The sequence below is a fragment of the Moschus berezovskii genome, chromosome 1 (genome assembly GCF_049115385.1).
Source record: "Moschus berezovskii isolate FMDL1 chromosome 1, NW_MosBer_1.0, whole genome shotgun sequence".
Taxonomy (NCBI): Eukaryota; Metazoa; Chordata; class Mammalia; order Artiodactyla; family Moschidae; genus Moschus; species Moschus berezovskii.
Genome location: NC_142460.1, coordinates 103,393,417 through 103,419,400, shown reverse-complemented (window position 1 = coordinate 103,419,400; position 25,984 = coordinate 103,393,417). Strand labels below are relative to the sequence as shown.

At 40.8% G+C, this 25,984-nt stretch overlaps 1 protein-coding gene across 3 annotated transcripts in view; it reads right to left on the bottom strand.

Moving 5' to 3' along the window:
• IGF2BP2 (insulin like growth factor 2 mRNA binding protein 2) overlaps positions 1-25,984 on the bottom strand; it is a 167,903-nt gene that overhangs the window by 112,053 nt on the left and 29,866 nt on the right. The gene's annotated exons all lie outside the window — the stretch shown is intronic.

Sequence of the window (25,984 nt, the reverse complement as noted above, 5' to 3'; positions counted from 1 at the left end):
GTTTGAGTTTCCTGAGTCATACAGCAAATTCCCATTGGCTATCTATTTTACATATGGTAGTGTAAGTTTCCATGTTACTCAAACTCATCACTGACAGATGACTGGATAAAGAAGTTGTGGTAAATATACACAATGGAATATTACTCAGCCATAAAAAGGGAACACATTTGAGTCAGTTCTGATGAGGTGGATGAACCTAGAGCCTATTATAGAGGGTGAAGTAAGTTAGAAAGAGAAAGATAAATATCATATTCTGATGCATATATCATATATATGGAATCTAAAAAAATAGTACTGAAGAATTTATTTACAGGGCAGCAGTGGAGAAACAGACACAGAGAATAGACTTACGGACGTGGGGGGTGGGGAGGAGAGGGTGAGACGTATGGAACCAGTATGATAGCTTTACTGTAAAAATAACTGGCAAAGACCCCCAGAGTAAATAAAAATCACCAGGAAGCAGCTCATCACCAGGAGAAAACCACTGTTAATACTCTGGAACACTTCCTTTCAACCTTTTCCCTGTGTATATAGCTCTGGAATATTTGTGAGCAGGAATGTGACATCAGCAGGGCTGTGCTTTAGGGAGGCTGGGTTACCAGGTAGCTTATATATAAAGTACACTTCCTGGGAATGGAAGTGACCAGCTGAGGCTTCCAAGCACACATTCACTGTTTTCCTTTGCTTATATTTCTGTACCCACACAAGTCAGAAGAGAGTTTGGCTATTTAGGGCAGACTCACAAACACGTCCTGTGGAGCAGCTTCCCAAGAGGGAAGCCCAGGGTGAAAGCCTAGGGGTAAGCACCCGTAACAGCATTCAGCAAAGCAGAAAAGACCTCAACAGGAGTGGAGAGAATGTTCTTCAAAGTATCCTCAGGTTTCCAGGAAAGGAGGTCTTTATCACAGGAAGAACGAAGAGAACTTTCCTAGAGACCATCCTCACCATGAACGCTTCCCAGTAGGGAAATGCCTAAAAATAAGTGATTACCGCATCTAGTATCTGATAATCATATTACGATAAAACAGCTCATGGTATGACAGCTACTGCCTATTAGTCAGAATTCATGTTGACGCTGAGATCACAGCTTCCAGAAGAAGCTGACCTGTGTCAAAATTCACTGACAGGCATAACTGGCCAAGTCAGTTCTCACAGCTCTCAGCCTTGCCCCCTCCTCAGAGACAAAAGGGCTCTGTGCAGCAGCAGAGGCCAAAAACGGGAAGGAAATTTGCATGCCACTTCTACCCCCACGAGGTGTTTATTATTTTGCTTCCAAAGAGGCCGTGTCCAATGCTTTATTCCTCCCCCTTCTTCCCTTTGCTAATTTTAACTCAATTTCAAATTAATATTTTTCAAGCGATAACTTACTAAATTCCCAGTCCCTCCTACCCCTGTTTATGACTTAGGAATGAACGTAAGCACAAAACATCTTGTGATGGCCTCAAAATAGAAAGCAGGTTTAAAGTTTTATTTTTCTGTCCCAAAGCTGCCAAAGCTCTGGGTGTTTTAACTTCTGCTCTACACACTGTTTTCTCCTTCTCTCCCACCCAGCTATATTTAGTAAAGCCCAAATAAAAGGGATACAGGCAAAGCAAAATTAAATATAGTTTCTTTGAATCAGTAAACCCAAGAGTTAGTCTATATGGCTGCAGCTAAGAAAGCAAGGCTCATATCAACACACGTATACTCGCGATGTGCACTGTCCTTCATAGGTGACCACAGTCTCACCTGTTTCACCAAGCGGCAGGTGCGCCCAGGAAGGTAAGCACACCTCCTCCCTGCCTTGATCTCCAACCACTCCCTCCCTTCCTCCCCGCCATCTCCCTACCCCCACCTTCACTGCCACCCCCATCTTACTGCTCTCCGTTTCGATATGAACATATCTGCACCACCCTCTACTCTCTGCCCACACCTAGAAGGAAAGGAGAAAAATCAAGAAGGGTACATTTAAATGAATGAAAGCACAGAGAAGTACTTGGGGGACCGAGAACTTCTAAACGAAGCTGGCTCAGACACTCACTGCTCTAACTGTTGTAACACTATGCATTTTTACCTCATTTGATTTACTTAAAAATGATCTCAGGCTTTTGTTGATTTAAAGCAAATTGTATGGGACTTGTGAACAAGGGCAATATTCTGTTTCCCAATACAAAGAATGAGCCTATAACAACAATAAGATTCTGGGGGGTAACTTCCCATCCACAAGGCAGCAAACCTAAAAATCTAAATATAGAATATTCCACAGAAGGAAAGAGGATGGGTTTGAGGAGCACAGTCTATGGAATGGAAGGGTAATGGCACCAAATGCAACTTTAGCTTTTTCCATAAAAGTACCTGATTGCCCTCTGCCTTTCCCCAAACCAAAGGCACAGGACAAGAGAGAAGCACAGAGGTTCTAAGAAAAACCTAATGGCTGGGTAGCAAATTAGCCCTTCACAATGTTCTCACTTTCGAAGTCCAATCTGAAAAGCAGTAAAGATAGTCACTAGACAATATCATCAAAGAAAGCCTGTATTTATTTGCCACTATATTAAGGGGAAAAACCCCACAACCGTACATTTTTAAATATTTTAAGGGACTTCCCTGGTGGTCAGTGGTTCAGACTCTGTGCTTATCACTGCAGGGGGCATGGGTTTGATCCCTGACTTCCCTGGTGGCTCAGATGGTAAAGCGTTTGCCTACAATGCAGGAGACCCGGGTTCAATTCCTGGGTCGGGAAGATCTCCTGGAGAAGGAAATGGCAACCCACTCCAGTATTCTTGCCTGGAAAATCCCATAGATGGAGGAGTCTGGTGGGCTACAAGTCCATGGGGTCACAAAGAGTCGGACACGACTGAGCGATTTCACTTTCACTTTCAGGCAATGAGTATCTTGCATGCCACATGGTGACAAAATACATATATTGGTTGTTCAGTCGCTAAGTCGTGTCTGACTCTTTGTGACCCTATGAACTGCAGCACGGCAGACTTCCCTGTCCTTGACTATCTCCTGGAGTTTGCTCAAGCTTGTGTCCAATGAGTCGGGGATGCCATCCAACCATCTCATCCTCTGTCATCTCCTTCTCCTCCAGTCCTCAATCTTTTCCAGGATCAGAGTCCTTTCCAGAAAGTTGGTTCTTCACATCAGGTGGCCAAAGCATTCGAGCTTCAGCTTCAGTCCTTCCAGTGAATATGCAGGGTTGATTTCCTTTAGGACTGACTGGTTTGATCTCCTTGCTGTCATACTGTTGCTAAGTTATGTCTGACTCTTTGTGACCCCATGGACTGCAGCACACCAGGCTCCTCTGTTCTCCGCTATCTCCTGGAGTTTGCTCAAAATCATGTCCATTCAGTCAGTGATCCTATCTAACCATCTCCCACCCTCTGTCACCCCCTTCTCCTACTGCCTTCAATCTTTCCCAGCATCAGGGTCTTTCCAATAAGTCAGCTCTTCCCATCATGTGGCCAAAGTATATAGGAGTTTCAGCTACATTTTATTCTTAAAATACATATTTATATTTTAAGTGTAAAATCATAGAACAGGAATTAGCAAATTATGGCCCATAGGCCAAATTCAGCCTGCTACCTGTTTTTATACAGCCTGTAAGCTAAGAATGTTTTTCATTTTTTAAATGGTTGAAAAAAATCAAAAGAATATCATTCTATGACATGTGAAAATTATATGAAATTCAAATTTCAGTCCATAAATAACATTTTATTGGAACACAGCCACATTCATTCACTTACATATTGTCTGTGGCTGCTTTTGCAGAGTTAGACAGGTATGAGAATATATAGCCTATATGCCAAAAACATTTACTATCTTTGTTGTTGTTCAGTTGCTAAGTCACATCTGACTCTTCGCAATCCCATGGACTGCAGCACGCCAGCCTCCCCTGTCCTTTACTATCTCCCAGAGTTTGCTCAAACTTATGTTCATTGAGTCAGTGATGCCATCTAACCATCTCATCCTCGGTCGACCCCTTCTCCTGCCCTCAATCTTTTCCAGCATCAGGGTCTTTTCCAATGAGTCAGGGCTTTTACTATCTTGCCCTTTCTATAAAAACTGTGCCAGCCACTGGTCTAAAGATATATCTGGGGTGTGAAAATACCTTTCACTTATTTCATACTTGATAGTTTTTCCAGGTACACTCACACTCATTACTTTTATCTTTACTCCAAGCCTTTGAGTTGAATAAGCAGGAATTACTATCTCCTCTCTAGAGATGAGAGCACAAAAGTTTGAATTTACCCAAGATCATATTGCTGGTAAGTGGCAAGGCCAGGGCTAGACTCCAATTTTCTGACCCTCGTCCAGAGGTGTTCACATTACACAACTCTGTCCTCTTGGATGTCTGCCAACCGTGGCTAACCAAACTCTTTTAAAAAAACATTCTCTCCATATTTGAGAGTTCACCATAGTGTAAAATCCTTCCTTCCTAAAATAGGATCCCAAACACTACACTTCTTAGCACCACTTCCTGCTAGGGTAGAGACATATGAACGTGGACTCAGCGGTTTCCCGTCTTGGCAGAGGCAGCTCTGGAGGAGGTATAGTGATGGTGGCAGCAGATCCTGTGGCAGACCAATTCAGTGGAATTCCTGGAAGCTCAACCTGGAGTTTGCTTCTTCATCTTGCCCAACAATTCCGTGCTCTATTCACACACCTCAGTACATTCTTTTATGCCTAATCAGGCTCCGACAGTTCTATTTTCCAGAACTGAGATCAGGAGCCAATACAATTTAGAAGAAATCTTTATAATACTACTGGTGATGTTGTTGTTCAGTTGCTAAGTCATGTCCAACTCTTTTGTGACCCTATGGACCATAGCCTGCCAGGCTCTTCTATTCATGGGATTCTCTAGGCAAGAATCCTGGAGTAAGTTGCCATTTCCTTCTACAGGGGATCTTCCCAACCCAGGGATCGAACCCATGTCTCCTACATTGGCAGGTATTCTTTAAAGCTGAGCCACCAGGGAAGCACTTATAATATTACAGTGAGTCCTAAAAACTTCTGAGACAACTTCCATTTTCACCATCTTCCAAAATACAATCTTATTTCTATAAGATATTACCAAATGTAATTCTTAAAAACAGATTCTGTGGTGGTCTTCTCCAGTGATCCAGTGGTTAAGAATCCACTTCGCAATGCAGGGAATGTGGGTTTGATTCCTGGTCAGCAATCTAAGATCCACATGCCGTGGAGAAACTACTGAGCCCACACACTCTGGAGCCTGTGTGCCACAACTAGAGAATTCATGCACTGCAATGAAGATTCCACATGCCACAACTAAGACCCGACACAGCCAAATGAATAAATAAAAGGATTCTTTAGTTAAATAAATAAAATTGGAAAATACCAATTAACAGATTTCTCTTTCTAATTTTTATTATTTAAAAAAAATTTTTACACACTTTTTATTCCTATGTGTACATGCTCAGTCGCTAAGTCATGTCCAACTCTTTGTGACCCCATGGGCTGTAGCCTGCCAGACTCCTCTGTCTGTGGGATTTCCCAGGTAAAAAAATACTGGAGTGGGTTGCCATTTCCTTCTCCATAAACTGATTTCTTTATTGCAGGACTTCTCAGAGCCTTGATATACATGTACATTTCGCAAATCTCCAAGAAAGAGACAAGTATACATTTGAAAAATTTATTGGTCCACTGAACTATTTTTAAATATAATACCTCACCTAGATAGTAATATATTTTGGGAAATACTAGTCAACTGGTATCCTCTACCTAGAAAAAAATTATAGTTCTAAAATATAAAAAATAAGCCCTCTGAAATAAGAAATCCAGCTCCAGAGGGTGTTAAGAGTAAAAAAATACTTTTATACACTGCTGGGGGCTGGTATGTATTAGTATGTTTTTAGAGAGTAATTTTACAATAACTAGCAACAGTCCCAATATTTATACTTTCAACTCAGTAATTTCACTTCTATAACTTATCCGAAAAAAATAACCTGAAAGGCGGACAAATCTCAGGTCCTCAGTTCTTATGTATGCCTCTGATACTTTATGAAAAAGAAAAACAACATGCTCTGATTTGAAAAAACACAAAAGAGGGCTGCTTCATTTTTCTATTCAGGTGACAGAAAAAAAGGATTTCCTCCTTATAATTGAGGGAAGAGACAAAAGTGCTTTTGTATTCTTAGTTGCATTATGACACTATATAAACATTTATTTAGCCTCTACCTTCTGCAGAAAAAGGAAGAAGTTGAAAGTTTAAAACTTTCCCAAGAATATCTCTATTGTTAATTACAACATCCTAGACCAGATAGATGCACAGCATCCCCATAAATGGGGCAAGAAGAAGAAACCAGGGTGACAGAGATATGCAGTTAAGATATGCTAAGATGCTGAGCTAACCTTAAGGTTGATGACAAACCACAAATCTTTGGGACAGATTTTTTTACTCTAGGATTCAGGTTAATTTGGTAAAGATCAAGAAAATGACGATGATGAACTGTATGTTAAATATTTGTTTGTTATGTTAATCTAAACTCAAAGATTATTTAATGTTATTTAATGAGCTTCCCAGGTGGCTCAGGGGTTAAGAATCTACCTGTCAAGCAGGAGATTTGATTGGATCCCTGGGTTGGGAAGAGCCCCTGGAGAAGGAAATGGCAACTCGCTCCAGTATTCTTGCCTGGAAAACTCCATGGACAGAGGAGCCTGGAGGGCTGCAGTCCATGGGGTTGCAGGGTCAGACACAACTTCCCAACTAAATAACAACATTACTTAATTCATTTATTAATATATTTTGTATTACTGTTTATATTTAGCATATATAAATATATTACTACCAATTTTATTATTTTTAATATTTATTTGGCTGCATCAGGTCTTGATTGAGGCATGAGGGATCTACGTTGTGTGATGTGGAATCTTGCATTCCAAAGCGTGGATGCAAAGCTATGGTGCAAGCTTGGGAGCTGTGGCACGTGGGCTCCCTGGTTGCAGCAAGTGGGCTGCCGTGTGTGGGCTTAATTGCTCCATGGAATGTGGTTTCTTAGTTCCCAAACCAGGGATCGAACCAATGTCTCCTGCATTGCAAGGTGGATTCTTAACCACTGGACCACCAGGGAAGTACCTGAACTAGAAATTTTAAGTGGAGGATTAAAAAACCTCAAATTCAGCAATTTGTAGGTTCAGATCATGTGACTAAGGCAGCAATGCCCCCTAGTGGTGGAGCACCACACTTTCACTGTGAGGCTTTTGACAGATGAATAAGCATCTTTAAAAGGTCAAATCCACAAAAATAAAGGTATGAGGACTCAGCAAACATTTCTAAGAACTGGTAACTCCTAATTGGTGAATGCCATGACAAAACAAGGGTATATTCAGTTTTAAGGCCATTCCCGATTTGCTCTCAAGTCCATTTTACAGATAGAGAAACCATGGCCTCAAAAGATTAGGAATGACTTTGTTTCAGTCACAAAACCACACGAACCAAGATGGCTACGTACATCTCTGCCATGCTTACTGCCTATTAGGCAAAACCCACAAAGTAAGGATGAATGAACCATCTTTTCCTATTTTATATCTAACAAAGTGTCAGTAGCAGCTGCTACATTTTTCTTTCCAAATTCAGCCCCTGTGGGCCTACGCAAACTGCCTAAGGTCCAGGTACCCCCGGAAGGAAAGTGATCCCCTTTCTCCATGTCCTTCAGTAAGTTCAACAGGGAAACTGTCTCCTGCTTAGGCTCAGATGCCATGGGAATCTGTGTCTCACAAGAGGGGAGGCAGTGGTAGGTTTATAATTGATATCAGAAAAGGAAGTCTTATCTTTGCTCTGCAGGAATACAACCACACGTTAGAAGTCAGGACTGGTCAAGGAGGGCCAGCCAATCCCAGGAACATATATGGTAATTTATGGGAAACTCTCTAGCTCTCTTAGAGGAAGTGGGATGTGTTGAGAGAGGCAAAACCAGGGAACAGAGACCAGCATGATGGCTTGAGAAGTAGTAGTGGTCTATATTTGCAGAGTATTTAATATGTTGAAAAGTATTTTCACAAATATCTCGTTTGTTCCTTATGACCCGGTAGAGAAAGTCCCATTTGTTCCAAGGCTACAGATTAAGAAGAGATGACTCTGAGAAGCTGAGTGGCTTGTTTGTATAACCTGGCAAGTTAGCAAAGTCAAGACTCACCCTGAGATCTACTGTTTCCCACAGCACTGGTCACATCCAAGTGAAGGTGGCTTAATTAGCAGTGAATATAAATTATGAGAGGAGGGGAGCTCCAACAGGCAGTCACAGAGCAGGAAAAAGACACTGGTGACACATGATATTGTGGAAAGGTTTTCAAAGTCCAAGAAATAGTCACAGAAATTAAAAAGCAAGGAAGCCAGAGACCATTTGGAATAGGGAAAAACAAACCTCCGTAAGTTGAAAAGAGACTAAGGTAACCACTATATTACAATTAAAATACATTCCTTATACTCTCTGTAATAAGCAGAAAAATGAGAAATCCATTTTTAGAAAGACTGCTATCCGAAACTGCTAAAACATTTCCTTAAGGAGGCAAACTTTTCCCCTTCCAAAAACCTTCTGGATGACCAAGGTTCAGGCTAAAGTCTTCTCAATAATCTCAACCAATGGGTCAATTTGCCTTCCATTTACTTACAGTTTGAAGTAGTCCTGTATTTGAAGTTTTTAAGATGGCATATTTCAAATCTTATGATCTAATTTGCATTGCAAACCCCACTCTTCACAATGAAAGAAAACAATGGAACTGAGAAGCAGCCTATAATAGACACATAAGAGCCTATGCTAGTTTCTGAGACACTTGGCAGCTCACACTGCACCCCATACCTTCAGGAACCACTTCTTCATCTCAGGGATGGGCTCTTGGAGCTTATATCCTGGAATCCTGTCTCTGTGACCATACCCAACTGATCAGGAGTAGACGTCTCTCCCAGACAGCCAATCAGAAATGTCTCCAGAGCAATTCCTTTTGCTTAAGCTAGCCTGATTCTGTTTCCATGACTTGGAACCAAATGGCTCTAAATCACACATTTCGTGGACTTACTTTCTGCTTCCCTATGTTGAACTGTTTGCTCAGTGTCTAAAGTAATGCTTGCTGTGCTGTACTTAGTTGCTCAGTCGTGTCCTACTCTTTGCAACCCCATGGACCTTCGCCCATACTAAATACTCAAAAAGTTTGCAAAGTAATGCCTATTGTGAAACCTTCTTGGTTTTTCCCATTCTAAGTTTTATTCAGTGTGCACACTCCGTTTGCTTAAGGGAAGTCTCAGTCTCGCAGAGTCTGGTCTTCACCACACTTCTACACAGTATCTGAAAGATTTTCAATTTCATCCTTTCCCAAGTATCTGTTCTCCGTGCTTCTGCTGCTGAGGCTCATCTTCCCTTTGTACGCCAGCACTTTACTACTACCTCTGTTGTATAGAGTTCACTGCGTTACTATCATCATAATGGGATAATCTCCTCATTTCTCTTTCTTCCCTTCTCTTTTATCCTTCCAAATGTCTGCTCTCAATAGTGTCACTGCCCAGGCCATCTATTAATGAATGGGCAGAAGACCTTGTTCCTGCTTCACTAGTTCCAGGATTTAAATGATGTCAGCAAGGGAATAAAGAGGTGCTCCGGGAAGCCTGATGACTCCATTATGGACCAATCACATTCCCAAGAGCAGCAAAGCATGTGAGTGCTACCCAGGAGGTCAAACAATGTCATACACCTCCAAATCCCTTTACAGAAATTAAAAGGCAAAGACCATAGAAGCAAACAAACTGCAAAAAGACAGCTGACCAAATCTTTATGCATCCTAGATACCGTTTCAGCTCCTGTAACTGAACCATTTAACTGTTCTGTGTGGAGATCAGTAAAAAACCACTGGTCCAACTTCTCTATATTGTTAAGGGAGAACAATCACTGCTATAACACCTAGATTATAAAGGTTGAGTTTCTGGTTAAGATACAATGATCTATTCAACTTTTAAGTGACTTAAAAATGCTAAATAAATACCAATTATTCCAATATAAAATCCAAGTCCAAATCACAGATTTAAATGGAAACATGATTTTTTAAAAAAGATAATTTTTTTGAAGTAGAACACTTCCCCAAATATATGACACTACGATTCAGTGTTTATGTCTAAAACCACTTAGTTTAAAAAAAAAAAAAAAAGGAATAAAACAAAATAGACTTTAAATAAATTTAAATTCCCAACATAGAAACTAAGTTTGGGAAGCCAAGGAGAAGCTTATTTATAAGGTGGAAAGAACTACCATCACAAATAGATAAATGAGCAACTGGCCTTGTGTCTATGGTTTCTTACAATTCCTTTTATCACCTCTTCTTTTCATGCCAACTTCTCTTTCTTGGTTTAATTTCTCAGTGTAACTCCTTAGGCTTAAATACTTAAACTTTTTTTTTTTTTTGGTATTGTGGAACTCTTAGCTTAATCTTACTTTCATGCAGTCTGAATAGTATAAAAAAAAAAAGTGCTCCACAAGTCCTTGTGTCACAGTTTTAATGTGTTGAGCACACTCATGTAGGTGATCTGACAAAGGCAAATGCTTTTTCGGCTCTCATTCACCAGCTCGGAATTCTTCTCATTTCTGGTCCTCCCTTCCAGGAAGTCCTGACTTTGCTGATTAAGGGGAGAAACAAATTTCTTCGAATGGGCTGGGGTGAGAGCTGCCTGCCACTCTCTACCTCTCCTTAACACAGTGCTAAACAGTTTTGTGGAGGAGCTCCAGAATGTGTGCTTTCTAGAAGAGTAAAGAACTGTAGCAGCATCTTTATTCCAGTTCTCACAGCTGGAAGAGTGTGGAGGGCTCAGAGCAGAAGGGAGGGAGCATGTGACACAGAGCTTACACGATACCACTGACATTCACCAGGTTTCAAATGTCCTCTTGTTTTCCTCCACTTCTGCAGAATCACAGACTAAGACAGTAAAAGTGACTTCAAGAAATAACTCCTGGGCAAAGCTCTGCCTTCCCACAGATAAACAAGTAAGTCCCACAGACAGTGTATGTGATGATGAAGACAGAGCCTGCGTTTAAAGCCTGGCTTCACCGCTTACTGGGAAACTCTAGAAGTTTTTAGCTCTGTGCCTCAGTTTCTTCATGTGAAAAACAAGGATAATAACAGTGACTGTACAGGATTATGCAGATGTTTCATGAGATAAAACACATAAAGCATTGAGAACAGTACCTGGCACGTAAAAGCTCACGTAAATGATGGCAGTAATAGCTGTTGACGTGATTACTATCACTAGTGTTGTTTTCTAAAAGAATTCCAAGAATTGCAATGCCTTCATTCAGCAAACATTTTAATGAGTACCTATCCTGTGTGCCACGTATATGGTGCTCAGTACTGGAGACTGAGACTCGAAGATTCAGATCTTCAAACAGCAGTCAATCAAATGTGACAATATATTACAGAGTGGTTATGACAGATAGCAGTATAGGATCTAAAGAAGAAAGAAGCCTGGAGAGGTTTGAGAAAGGGAAAGGAACCAAACCTTAAAAGGCAGACTGGAGGGCACCAAAGGAAGTGGAGAGGGAAGATCATTCTGGGCAATGGCAAAACATAGGACTAATAAGCTTAGCAAAGGCAAGTGTATGAAAGGCTTAAGTAACCTGAACCTTAGCCTGAAGATAAATGTGGATCCTTGACTTTAGGACAAAGGATCGGCTGGAATGGGATGAATAAGTGGGGAAGGAGACTGAGTGGCGATTACTCCAAAAATAAAAGCCCCTAAGTGGGCAAGGATATATTTAAAAAACTCAAAGTATCTTACAGAAAGGATGGAGCAGAGAGAGTAAACTCCCCAAATATTTAGCAGTTAAAACGGCTGATCTTACTGATTAGATGTAGACGATTCAAGAATGGGAAGAGTTAAAAATCAACCAGCACAAAATTATTGATTGGGGTAATGGGGGAATGGTGGTGCAACTGGAATCCAGGCAGAGAGGGTTTTGGGGAGATTATGCGGAGCTTAATCTCAGCAAAAAATTGAAGGCAGAAGGAGAAGGGGGTGACAGAGGATGAGACTGGTTGGATGGCATTACCGACTCAATGGACATGAACCTGGGCAAACTCTGGGAGATGGTGAGGGACAAGGAAGCCTGGCACGCTACAGTCTATGGGGATGCAGAGTCAGACACGACTTGATGACAGAACAACAACAATGCCAAGCTTGTTTCTGAAGATGCTGAGTTGAGGTACTTGTGGGACACTCAAGTGGTGCCATGTGGTAGGAGGAAGTCAGAAACACAGGTGTGCCTCTGTGAAACCGGGTAAGCGTGGAGATGGAGATGAGCCCGGGTGCAGCCAAAGCCCACCGAGAAAGAGAGAGGGGTGGAGGTGACCAAGATGGATGGGTCAGGAAGATGAGAGGACAGGGTTGAGAAAGAAAGAGCAGAAACAGACTCAAAAGCCGCAGTCCAGACCTTCAAACAGCATCCAATCAAATGTGACGATGTATCACCAACATTTTCTCAGAACCGTCGCACTATTTTCATCCTCATCAATCTTGTCAATAACAACTTTTTCAAACATTCCAATGTTCTTTATTTATATACCATCTGTTTCACAAATATTTGAGGCAACTTAAGGTAAAGACATACAATAAAATAGCGAAATAAAAATGAAACAAATCAAAGCAAGGAAATATGGCATTAGAAGATCCTACAGAGGCAGGTTGCGGGAGAAAATGGGATTAGAATACAATTATGCAAGCCAATGGTGACTACAGAGTTGTTACAGTAAAGGTGCAAGGTTGGCTCTGAGCTTTCTAGTGGCCAAAGTAAGAAAAGAAATAGTTACCTTCATAAGAAGAAACTATACCATTCCTCAAGAATAGCTGATTTGCCCGATTGCCCAGTTAAAAGACAAATGGCTCCTACTCCACCAAGTTGTTCCAACATGCAAATATTCTTCCACATGGTTACATTATCATTATCAGGGTGGAAAGATATTGGGTTGGTCAAAAAGTTCATCTGGGTTTTTCCATAAGATATTAGTGGAAATCATATTTCCATTAATATAAATCATATTTCCATAAGATTTAATATCTTATGGAAAAACCTGAATGAACCCTTTGGCCAACCCAATAGAAAGGGGACTGGACTAGAAATCAGGATACCCAGTTATTTATAATACTAGTTCTGTTAATTGCCAATCCAAGGCAGATCATTTAAATTCTTTGTGCCTCATTTTCTCAACTATAAAGCAGGTGCTTTCAATGAGCTAGGGTCAACCAACATTACAGCTTTTGTGCTATCATTCTCCAATCCAGCTTATCTTGACAGACATCACTAATTGATCACAGAACTTTTTTCTGCTGCAGCCTCAATAGACCTCAAAAATCCTGTTCAACAGTGTTCCAAGTACCCACCAATGAATCAACATGGACATTCTGACCCTACAGCTGCTTTGAAGTGCCTCCACTGCTGTTATGCCATCAGACACACTATCATGTAATAAGTATGATCTCTATCATATTTTGTGGCATCCTTTCTGAACGGAAAAGGCTAAGGGCAGGGGGTTCACTGCAGCTGCTAAGGTAGGCAGATATGGGACAAAACTCTTTTTTGGAGCTAATTTAAACTTCTAAAAATACTCTGATATATTAAAATTAAAACTCACACAGGTCAAAATACACCACTGATTAAAATACTTTCAAATGATTCACCAAAGGAAATGTAGGAAAGGTGTAACAGCATATACCAAAATGAAAATCTTTAGAAGCAGCTCAAATTTCAAAGAATCTTTATTTTTTCTATTTCAGAATTTGTATAATGAGCATTTCTGCAAGAATGCTCTACACAAAAGGAGAGCAAATAGTACAATAAATGTGTGTGCACCACCACTCATTTTCTACAACCATCAACATTTTGCCATAGGATTCAACTTTAAAAGTCAAGCCTTGGGTTTCCCTGGTGGCTCAGTGGTGAAGACTCCACCTGCCAATGCAGGAGACAGTTTCAATCCCTGATCCAGGAAAATCCCACACACCATGGAGCAACCAAGCCCGTGCACCACAACTACAGTGCCCATGTGCCGAAACTACAGAAGCAGGAGTGCCCTAGAGACTATGCTGCACAACAAGAGAAGCCACCACAATGAAAAGCCCACACACTGCAATGAAGAGTAGCCCCTGCTGGCTGCAATGAGAAAAAGCCTGCGCAGCAACGAAGACCCAGCATGGCCAAAAATAATTTTTTTTTTTAAGCCAAGCCTTCTGGGACTACAATTCACATTCTAATGGCAAAAGACTGCTTCCTCCAGAAACATACCCAGGTACATGCATTAAGGCATAAACATACACATTCATTACAAACAACAACTTTCAGACAATATGGGGAGACATGCTAGAGTGATATCTGTCCTCTAGATTCCTGCTACTCAAAGTGTGGTCCCTGATCAGCAATATCAGTATCATCTGAGAGTTAGTTAGAAATGCAAAATCTCAGACCGCATTTCAAATTTACTGAGTCATAGTTTGCATTTTAATAAAACCCCAGGTAATTTGTACAATATGGCTTAAGAAGCACTGGTCTACTCTAGACCACCATAACTGTCCTCTGCAAAGCTTTTCTTAATTAAGTGACTTCCGAGGAGCTGGTCAAGAAACCGAAGCATGAAAAATAGTGTCCATTTCACTTGGGAGGGCGATTTCCCATTAACTACTCAAATTTAAAGGTATAGTGCATCCTAAAGGAGATCAGCACACCAGGCCTCCCTGTCCATCACCAACTCCCGGAGTTTACCCAAATTCATGTCCATCAAGTTGGTGATGCCATCCAGCCATCTCATCCTCTGTCATCCCCTTCTCCTCCCCAGTCCCTCCCAGCATCAGGGTCTTTTCCAATGAGTCAACTCTTCGCATGAGGTGGCCAAAGTATTGGAGTTTCAGCTTCAGCATCAGTCCTTCCAATGAACACCCAGGATTGATCTCCTTTAGAATGGACTGGTTGGATCTCCTTGCAGTCCAAGGGACTCTCAAGAGTCTTCTCCAGCACCACAGTTCAAAAGCATCAATTCTTCGGCGATCAGCTTTCTTCACAGTCCAACTCTCACATCCATACATGACCACGGGAAAAACCATAGCCTTGACTAGACGGACCTTGGTTGGCAAAGTAATGTCTCTGCTTTTCAATATGCTATCTAGGCTGGTCATAACTTTCCTTCCAAGGAGTAAGCGTCTTTTAATTTCATGACTGCAATCAGCAGACTATGACTCAGTAAATTTGATGCTTTTGAACTGTGGTGCTCTTGAGAGTCCCTTGGACTGCAAGGAGTTCCAACCAGTCCATTCTAAAGGAGATCAGTCCTGGGTGTTCATTGGAAGGACTGATGCTGAAGCTGAAACTCCAATACTTCGGCCACCTCATGCGAAGAGTTGACTCATTGGAAAAGACCCTGATGCTGAGAGGGATTGGGGAGGAGAAGGGGATGACAGAGGATGAGATGGCTGGATGGCATCACCAACTTGATGGACATGAGTTTGGGTAAACTCCGGGAGTTGGTGATGGACAGGGAGGCCTGGTGTGCTGCGATTCATGGGGTTGCAAAGAGTCGGACACGACTAAGTGATTGAACTGAACTGAATTTATGACCTAGTAATTCCAATTCTCAATACCTTTACTACAGAAATAGTCACCCATATGGTTAAAATAAGATGTCTATCACAGCATTTTGGGGGGACTGAAAACAACCTAACTGCCCTCCAGTAGGTGAATGGTGAAACAAATCAGTACAGAACAGTCAGTAGAGGTTAAAGTGAATGAACCAGACCACAAAAAATTCTCCTAGTCATGTTGAGTGAAAAAAAGCAAGTTGCAGAATATTCCACTTAGTATAACAACATTTGTTTAAAACAACAGAAAAACAAAATTTTCATTATGTGTTTTCTCTAGATATATATATGCATATGTAAATTAAGAGAAAAAAATCTGGAATGACAGATATCAAAAGGAAACAGAGGCTACATCTGCAAAGAGATGAAGAGAAGTGGGATGAGGGGTGGAAAGTTAAAGGAGGATTATAATATTTTACCTATTTTCTTATTTTCTTAAAGAGAATGCATTCATGCATCTATCTATTCGTGGGATAAATATTTTATAAGTAGCTATGTGATTTCTTACACCAAATGAGTTTACGTAGAGAAAATGCGGTCAGATAGGGTACAGAAAGATGGATAGAAAGTATAAAGACATTTGACAAACTGCAGGTTTTTAGAAATGAGTTTTGTTTGCATGGGCCATTTTCTCTGTTTTCTACAATACATGCATACAGCTGGTATTGAGCTTAGTTTGCACTATTCAAAAACGTCTTCAAAAGTGGTATGTTCATTTTTCTCTGTATTTTTGTATTTCCTTCATTTGTCTATGATCTATTTGAGAAAAAGTTATATATGTGATTGTTTCTATTGATGCATATTCCAGGTTCCTGGTTCAACAGACAACGATGCACACCAGCTAAATGAATAACTCACAAGCCTATAAATAATAGCAGGTTTAAAAAATCCTAAGAAGTAGGCAAAGCACATATTGTCCTGAATTTATAGCTGAAGAAACAGGCTCATAAAGGTTGGGTGATGTGCCCAAGGACCGTCTAGGTAGTAGGTGGCAAAGCTGAACCCTGGCTCCCACTTGGTGATTCCAAGTCCTCTGTCCTTTCAATTGTACCATATTTGTCATGTCACCATTCTTAAATATGATACTTATGTACACTTCTAGGCAGTTTTTTAGATAACTTCATATTGAAAATTCTCCTGAGAAATATTAGAATATGTACACTTTGAGGATCTCTTATCTGATTATTTGAGTTTCTTTTCCAATATCTTGCCTTGACAAGCCCAAGGAGATAAGACTGAAAAACATACTACCATACTATTCCCATCATGAAGTAGAAAAAGGATGAATTCTAACTACTCTGAGTTTAAAAACCCATCTGTTCTAATTTATAAGGGAAAAAAATAGTATAAAAGTAGACAGATTCTATACACCCATCATCTTTAAAGATTATCATAGTCCATGAGGAAAATCCTAAAGACAGTGTAAACAGTGTTACAGAGTAGAAGGGAAAGGAGAATCCAGTTCTCTTTCCTAAATAAAGTGAAAGTGAAAAGTCACCCAGTTGTGTCCAACTCTTTGGGACCCCATGGACTATACAGGCCATGGAATTCTCCAGGCCAGAATAATGGAGTGGGTAGCCTTTCCCTTCTCCAAGGGATCTTCCCAACCCAGGGATCGAACCCAGGTCTCCCGCACTGCAGGCGGATTTTTTACCAGCTGAGCCGTAGAGGAAACCCAAGAAAACTGGAGTGGGTAGCCTATCCCTTCCTTCTCCAGGGGATCTTCCTGACCCAGGAATCGATCTGGAGTCTCCTGCAATTCTTTACCAACTGAGCTATTAGGGAAACCCCTCCTTAATAAAGGAAAGTGACCAAATACCTGAAAGTTTTTCATGGGAAATAGTCGCAATCTGACTAATTGGCTTTAAGTTAATTTTTTTTTAAGTGTAAAGTTAACAAGGTTAAAAGCTCAAACTGGACTTTAGATAACAAGATAATACAACTGACTTCTTGATCCTCTTAAGCACTGTGGCTAGAGAGGAGCTACTCTGGACACACATGCATGCCTCTATTTATAGCAGCAAGCACCAAGTCTGATGGGAAAAGCTCCTAAACCATTTAAAAATCAAGCTATTTTAAGTATCTCACAACTTTCTAAGAATTTTTTTTGTTTGTCTTAATATTGTTCCCAAAAGTTGGATCATAAATCGTATGTGTGTGCTTCTGCACGCATGTGTATGCTTACTTTTGAGAAATGTGCAACATGAGGTTAGTGGGTTTGAAGCATTAAAGGCTCGATGGAAAGGCTCTAACCAGAGCTGCGTTTGTGGGATAAGGTCCTGGGGTCCCATGGTATGACTAAGAAATGAATTCACTGCCTAAAAAGCACTTAAAAAAAAAAAAAAAAAAGAATCAGGCAGAATTTAAATATTGTTAAAAAACATGAATCAAGTATAGCTCATTTCAAATATTAAGCATATTTCCCATAACCATTTAAAACATATACATAGTGACTCTGGGAACTTGCTAAATTTAAACCCTGACTCAGTAGAGAAAGACAAGTCCTTTCTTTTTCTTTTGCGGAGGGAAGAATGGGAGAGATTACCCCAGTAGAGAGGACTTTTAAAAACACCCTCTATGTGCCAAGAACTTCACATGCCAGGAACTTTTTAATTACGTAGAGAATTACTAGCCCTACCCACTTTCTTTTGAACACGTAAAAACCAGTTGAAGACATTTAAGACCTGCTTGGGATCACAACTAATTTCCCACATTGGTCTGTTTGACTATCCCTTCTATTACATTGACACTCCACTAGGCCAATGGCACCATTTGTTTGCATTGGACAGTCCTAAAAGAGGTTTTACTGACCATCTCATCTCTGCTTGGAATTAATCTTTTGATCATGTCTTTCTCTAATGTGCCATGTTTTTAAAGGTCACACTCATTTATACAGAAAGTTATATTACCACCCACTAATTTTGAAAAAGAACCCTTGAAAAGGGCTTTCCACCCCACCATGGCACTTACAAGGTGGTCATCAAAAAATGGTTATTCCTAGTAATTTTATTCCATCACTGGGAGCTCAGAATGTAAATTAATGGGCACAGCTACACTGGTCTTGTCTGAAAATAGCTACATGACTAACTGTGTCCACACAGTGACTAGAGTAAGTTAAAATACAAGACTCATGGGTTGCAGAAACTCTGCAGGAGGGGAGCCTCCATAAAGGTTGACCAGGACCCCAGTCTGAGGGCTGGGAGGTAGAGGTAACTGGCTTTCTAGTTTGGTCACCAAATAGCACCCATCTGAGATTTCTACCACCAATCTTGTTGTGATTATTGTTTTAAATTCTATCTTAAGGAACACATATGAAGAAGTTATGCAGTAGGAATTAACCACCTGTCAGTTATGGGCCTTGTGTTATCAACTGGCAGGCTTGACTCAATTAGTAATTAATTACATAACTTTTAGTTCACATTTAATTCCACTAAAATGCCACGGTGAAACTAGGCCATTTATGAAGGTTTATACATAAAAGGACAATGATCAGGTTAAAGGTTGTCATACATTTGATTCAGATTTGAGATACACAAGATACTTATAATAAACTAAGAGTGGATCTTCTTGCTCCATGAACAGCAATAAAAATTAAGCGTGACTCTGTGGACATGAGTTTGAGTGTACTCCGGGAGTTGGTGATGGACAGGGAGGCCTGGCGTGCTGTGATTCATGGGGTCGCGGAGAGTCGGACACGACTGAGCGACTGAACTGAACTGAACTATGTTTGGAACATTTGGATTCTTACTGAAAACAGACTGATGCCTTTGCTCTGGGAAGGCCATGAAAGGCCTAATTCCACCCCAGCCTCAGCAGGGAGAACGTGATAGGTTTTCCCAGGACTACAGGGAGCCCTGTGGAGATGAAGGGTTTACAGTGGTGGGAAGCCTCAGGGCCGCTGAGATTGCCACCGTCAGCAAGTGGAGTTCTCATCCTTGAGGGCAGGACAGAGGGTTCTCAGAGAGCCCAAGCTAGCCATTGATTACAAACTCAGGGACATGAACCAGGGCTGTCACTTTGTCACTATAACCACAGGCCACTGCCTCTGCACCTGGTTCTTGTTTTACAACACTTTATGCGAAATATCTCAGTTTTCAAGATGTGATTGGCCAAAGTGGTTAACCCCTGTCTGCAACAGCTCAGCCCTTCTTCTCCATCTACGATATAAGTCATCCCAGCATTTCAGAGTAGGGGCTCAGGGTACAGGATGAATGTAGTTCGTTCTTGCGGAATGTCAATTCCATGTAAAGTTTTAAAACATTTTTGATATGTTTATACTAAAGCAAACTCATATATAGTGGGGTCACCTCACCAGAAACAGAAATGTTTAAAAAAAAAAAATACAAGAAGGGACAAGTTTTGTGTTCACAGAGATGACTTTGGTGGCTGCCTCCCCATCCCCATGGGGAAAGTTGGTAGAGACAACCAACATTGGTGAGAACACTGGCCGGCTGGATCTCTACACTGCTTCTTCAGGGTCGAGGCTGGAATGGAAGCTCCCTCCCCCATACTCTTTCAGCTCCCAGCCCAGCAGGAGGCATGAATCCTTGGCACTGCCTCTTTCATTATCCTCCACCACTATGCTGTAAGTCACCACAGGGCTGGGCATGACTACATCAGTACTGGCTAGGTTGTGAAGACTGTCCAGGGCACCGAATACTGTAGGAACAGCCCTTTGTTATCTATCATCATCAAACCTTGCAACAGTGGTAGAAAAACAAAGTGGTACTGGGGATCAAGGTGAGACATGGGGAACTGTATCTACAGGAATGAGAGTGTGAGTGCGAACAGTTGGGACGAGGAAAACTAATAGAAAAAACTAACAGAAAAAAACGAGGCATGTGCAGAAATAGCAGCAGTACAGCCAGCGCCAAAAACACAGTCACTAACCACCCCATCACATGCTAGGCACCGGAGACACAGGATACATGTTGCAGCCCTTGCCTGTGAGGTAAGATCAGGATGACTTAAGTCTCTGACATTTTAGTGGCTGCTATCAAAATCTGTATATTATAAATCCAACTTTATTTTTCAGGTAATATAATGATGTACCTGTGCTTTCTTTCCAATTTAGAGCTGGCTTAATGGTAAGGAGCCCATCCCCATGGAGATGGGGATTAGAGGTCTTTACACTCCAACACCCACATTCATTTTATTGTGTCAATAACAAATGTTAAGAAAAAATAAGAATAGTAAGAATTTTAGTCTAATAAGCAAGCAGCATCTGTCTGCTATAAGAGAGATTAATCATTTGACAAACTTCTTGAGGGTTAAAAAGAGGTTGTTTTTTTTTAAGATTTCCAGTGCTGCAGGGTTTGCTGTGAATGCAATTTCTGGACTGAATAGGTCACTGAACTGGGTCAGAAGTTTCATTCATTCAACTATGCTGTAACAAGTTTAACGGATTGAAGAAAATGTTCTAGCTCCTCTGCTAAATGTTAGAATACTCAGATGCTAGTAAGACACATGTCCTGTCTTCCAGAATTTAGTCTCAGGCAGTGTTTTGCAAACCTTTTTTCATTACTGTTCCTTTAATGAGCCTAACTGTGTTGACATTTTCTCTCACTGCCCCTCCCTGCCTCCCCTCCCCCAAGAAATGTTAATGTCAGAGATACACTATACATTTGTTTATATATTGTGATTCTCTGAAAAGCTGCAATTATATAGTATCTAAGATTTCTCACCCTCCAAAGACCAATATCACCCCAATTAGGAGCAACATAGCTCCATTCAGAATTCCTGATCTAGGGTAGATGTTTATATACCCCCCATAAGATATGTGAAAGGGTATGTACGTACACACACACACACACACACACACATAAAATGAAACTATTGCAGGACTTCATGATTTTAAAAAAAGGATATGGGATCTAAAACAGGGGTCAAAAAACTTGTTCTATTGAGGACCAGACGGTAAATATGCATTTTAGTTTTGGGGGACTAAATACTGTCTTTGTGGCATATTCTTCATTTTGTTTTTGTTTGATTTGATTTTATAACCCTTTAGAAGTAATAAAAACCTTCCTTAATTCAAGGACCCTACCAAAACAGGCTACCGGCCAAATCTGGCCTGTGGGCTAGAGTTGCTGACTCCTGATGTACAGGGATAACAGCTAACATTTTTTGAGATCCTACCATTTATTAAAAAGTAACTGTTTGTAGTATGGTGGTTGCCAGGAAGTAGAAGAAGAGGGAAATGGGGAGTTATTGTTTAATGGGTATAGAGTTTCAGATGAAAAGATGAAAAGAGTTCTAGAGATGGATGGTGATGATTGGTTGCACAATACTATGGATGTATTTAATACCAGTGAATTGTACACTTAAAAATGGTTAAGAGAATAAATTTTCCACTGTGTTTATTTTACCACAATAAAAAAAAACGGTAATTTTTTTCTTAAAAAGTTTAACTTTCATGTAATACTCACCCTAAAACCATATAAAGTAGATATCTTCATTTTATAGCTAAAAAATATGGGGCTAAAAGAGCTCTGACAACTTGCCCAAGTTACAAAGCTGGCAACTGGAGTGCTGAGGTTTGAATCCTTGCCTGTCAGTTTAAAAGACGGAGCTCTTAGTCATTCTCACCATCAAGTACTCCTTTTATTTATTTTCTCCAACAGATGCCATATTTCAAAAGATTTTATCTGCTGAACAAACATCATTTACTAATAATTTGTTTTGTTTCTTAAACAGTTCTCCTAAAATACATATCTGACAATCAGAGCTTTAGAGCCACTCATGGATCAGTCCATTCTTAAAAGCTCTAAAGTGGTATGATTTTATCCAAAACTCAAAGAAATTTGTTGCTCGAGTTAGCCTGCCTAGATTTTCCCTTAAATTATAAGTATAAAGTTCATGAGGAGATTTTCCTTCTCTCTCTGTTTCACGCCACCATCCTCAGTTCCTGAGACTGGGTGCTGCTGCTGCTGCTGCTAAGTCACTTCAGTTGTGTCCGACTCTGTGCAACCCCATAGACGGAAGCCCACCAGGCTCCCCCGTCCCTGGGATTCTCCAGGCAAGAACACTGGAGTGGGTTGCCATTTCCTTTTCCAATGTGTGAAAGTGAAAAGTGAAAGTGAAGTCGCTCAGTCATGTCCGACCCTTAGCGACCCCACGGACTGCAGCCTACCAGGCTCCTCCATCCATGGGATTTTCTAGGCAAGAGTACTGGAGTGGCTTGCCATTGCCTTCTCCGGAGACTGGGCGCACTACTTAGAAATTCAAAGAAATGCTCACACTTCCTTAAGTCTGGGTCCTTTGCATTTAGGAGACCTCACAATGTACATGAAACAACAGAAGGCAGATGGAATGGAGAATCCCTTTCAGGGCTCAAGTTTTATGATTCCATGCCTCAATATACATAGTTCAGTGGTATTCATTTAGTCAGTGAACCATAATTCTTGAGAACACACTATAGCACACAGTGCTAGTCTGTGAAACCATAGAATAAAATGGAAGAGAAACCTAAAGTTCATTTGGGTATAAAGTCCAGAACTGGACAAAAACAACAGAAGAAAGACTTTAAAAGATTTTCAATGAATTATGGAAAGAATTTTGCCCAGTTGTTGAAACTGAGACCCACATGAACTGAAAAAGCAAAACACTGCTATGGCTGCCTGTTTATAACAATTCTCTCACGTCAGTGTCTGTGTGACCTCCCTGGGCAAGTGACACAAGCCTACCTTGTTTGTCCTCTTGTTCTGTCTGAACAAGTTCTTGTCTGAACTGTCCCGGACATATAACCTATGTCAGGTCAATCAGAAATCTTCCCTGGGGGATAGGGATTCTGTTTCTTCCCAATCCTAGGCTGTAAAGACATCTATAGACTGGCCTTGACCAGGGTACCACCTTCCATGCAGAGGAAGCCCATCTGCAGTAAAAAAAAAATGAAGCCAACACTAAAAGGCAAAGACAAAAGGTGGAGAGAAAGCATGGAGGAGCAAGAGATACTCAGCTGTGTTCAAGTCCCTGGTTCTCCGGGTCCTTAAAACCCACTTCATCCAACTCATCCTGCAGTGTGGCAAAACTGGAAAACACTTCACTTCATCTAGCTTAAGCAAGTTTCTGTTACCTGCAACCAGGAATCTTAACGCATGAGCTGAGGAGGCTGCCTGACCTGGAAGGACCAAGTGCGTCATCCCAGAGAAAGTAGGCTAAAGGTAACCAGCTCCTTGGCTCACCCTGGGCTGTTCCTCATCCTTCCTCCACCTGGAGTTTTCAGCTGAGAAACTAGGTTAAACCCCTTTGCTACCAGGTGTGCTCAAATCTCTTAAACAGGCAGATCTGACATAATGTACTGTAAGTATTTTTGTTTTTAGACAGAAAAGAGTAACCCAAAAATCCTCAAACAGAATTATTTTTATCTTGAAAACCCCTTTACATTTTATAGCGCATCCAGAAACAAGTGTGAAAAAAGGCTTCAGGCTATACATAATAAAGAGCTTTCAGGGAACTGTTAAGAACATAATCCCTCCAAATAGCTCATGTAAATTATATAATCTGTGGAAAGAAATCTTGCACCACAAGGAGAATGACAAGAAAAGTTTCATTTTCTTCCAACCCAGCCACCAGCCCAATCACCTTTTATTTTGCTGGTTTAGTAGTATTACCATTTTCCATACCTTTCCTTCTCATGACTTTGTTTTTGTCCCCATATGAAACTAGATGAAACTATTCACCAGTAAATACTCTCAATTTTACCTAAGACTGGGGAGCTATGAATAAAAACAATATGCAACTAAATTAATCACCAGGCACAAGGAAAAGCGATCTGTCACCCTAATAGAAAACTGAGCAATAATTTATTAGTAGAATATTCTGGAAAGGTTTTAGTATCTCAGATTACTACTTTAAGAGTTTAATAGAACGGAAGTAAGAATTACTCTCTAAACAAAGACTGTGTAAAAGCAAACTGCCCACCATCATGTTTTTCACTAGTTTAAGAACAATTCTGAATAACTGTAAAACTGACTTTTTCATCACTGATATTCAGTGTAAGAAAAGAGATTTTGCCACCAGAAACATAGCTATTCCAAAGTCAGTCTATGCATTTCTAGAATAGCAACAGTTTACAGAACAGTCCCACCAGACCCAGTGAAGTGCCCTTCTGACAATGGTCAGATTATAAGCTCTAAGACAGCAGGCCGTGAAATTGCACTGGTCCACTGCTCTGGTAGCACCTGGCACATAGCAGGTGGTCAACATATGTTTAGTGAATAAGTAAATAAAGGGATCAGTAAGTAAATTCAAATTCCAGCCTAATAAAGAGCTCAACATAAGAAAGTTGTTAAGCAATTGACAAAGATGAAAACAGACTGTAAAAGTTTCTCTCTTAAATTCAACCTAATTCATCAATTAGGGCTGGTCCCTCATCACAGAGGGGCTGGTCCTCTGTGCCAGGCACTGGACTAGCAACTGCTGACACACTGATAAAGCAACTGAGCCAGTGCATGTCAGAGTGAGCTGACATCACTGAGAGGCCCAACTTTCACAGGACCTATCAGCTTACAAGGAGGTTCACGTTTAGTAGGACTGTCAAGGTGGGAAGAAGGAAGAAAATACTATGAGAAACTGACGTGATCTTTAAATAAACTTAAGTATCCTAACTAGCCATTACAAAGTGAAGTCACTCAGTCGTGTCCGACTCTTTGCAAACCTGTGGACTGTAGCCTACCAGGCTTCTCTGTCCATGGGATTCTCCAGGCAAGAATACTGGAGTGGGTTACCATTTCCTTCTCCAGTGGACCTTCCCGACCCAGGGATCGAACCCGGGTCTCCCGCATTGGAGGCAGACGCTTTAACCTCTGAGCCACCAGGGAAGCCCATTATAATGTAAGCCCTAAAACCATACAGTATCACACAACCTATTCCCATAACGTCATTTCTATAGAATGATACATTTCAACAGGGATACTATAGTTCCAGGAACAAGTTCCACGTCCCTAATTCTTCTCCTTTCCTCCCACTAGAGCTTTGCTCAGGCAGAGGAGCAGGGAAAGAGAAGGAATAAAGGGCAACTTTAACAATCAGAGTTTTCTAGAATGGGAAAATAAAAGAAGGAAAGATGGGGGAGGCTGTAATATTCCTATGTACATATAATATGTACATATTCCTATGTACATATAATAATTCCTATGTTCATCTGTGTGTCTGAAGATGGGAGTGGCTACAGCTTTAATTCTGAATCTCACTATACCCAGGCAAACTTTCTCACACTGAATTTCACCTACTATTGCCATCTGTTTGAATGAATGATCACATGGACAAAATCACTCATAAAAAAAAACAAATCCTGTTAAAAAGCAGATCATCACTTTATTGGTTTCAGATACCATCAAACTATGACCCCTCCAAACACACCATTTATACAGAATATCTAGCTAA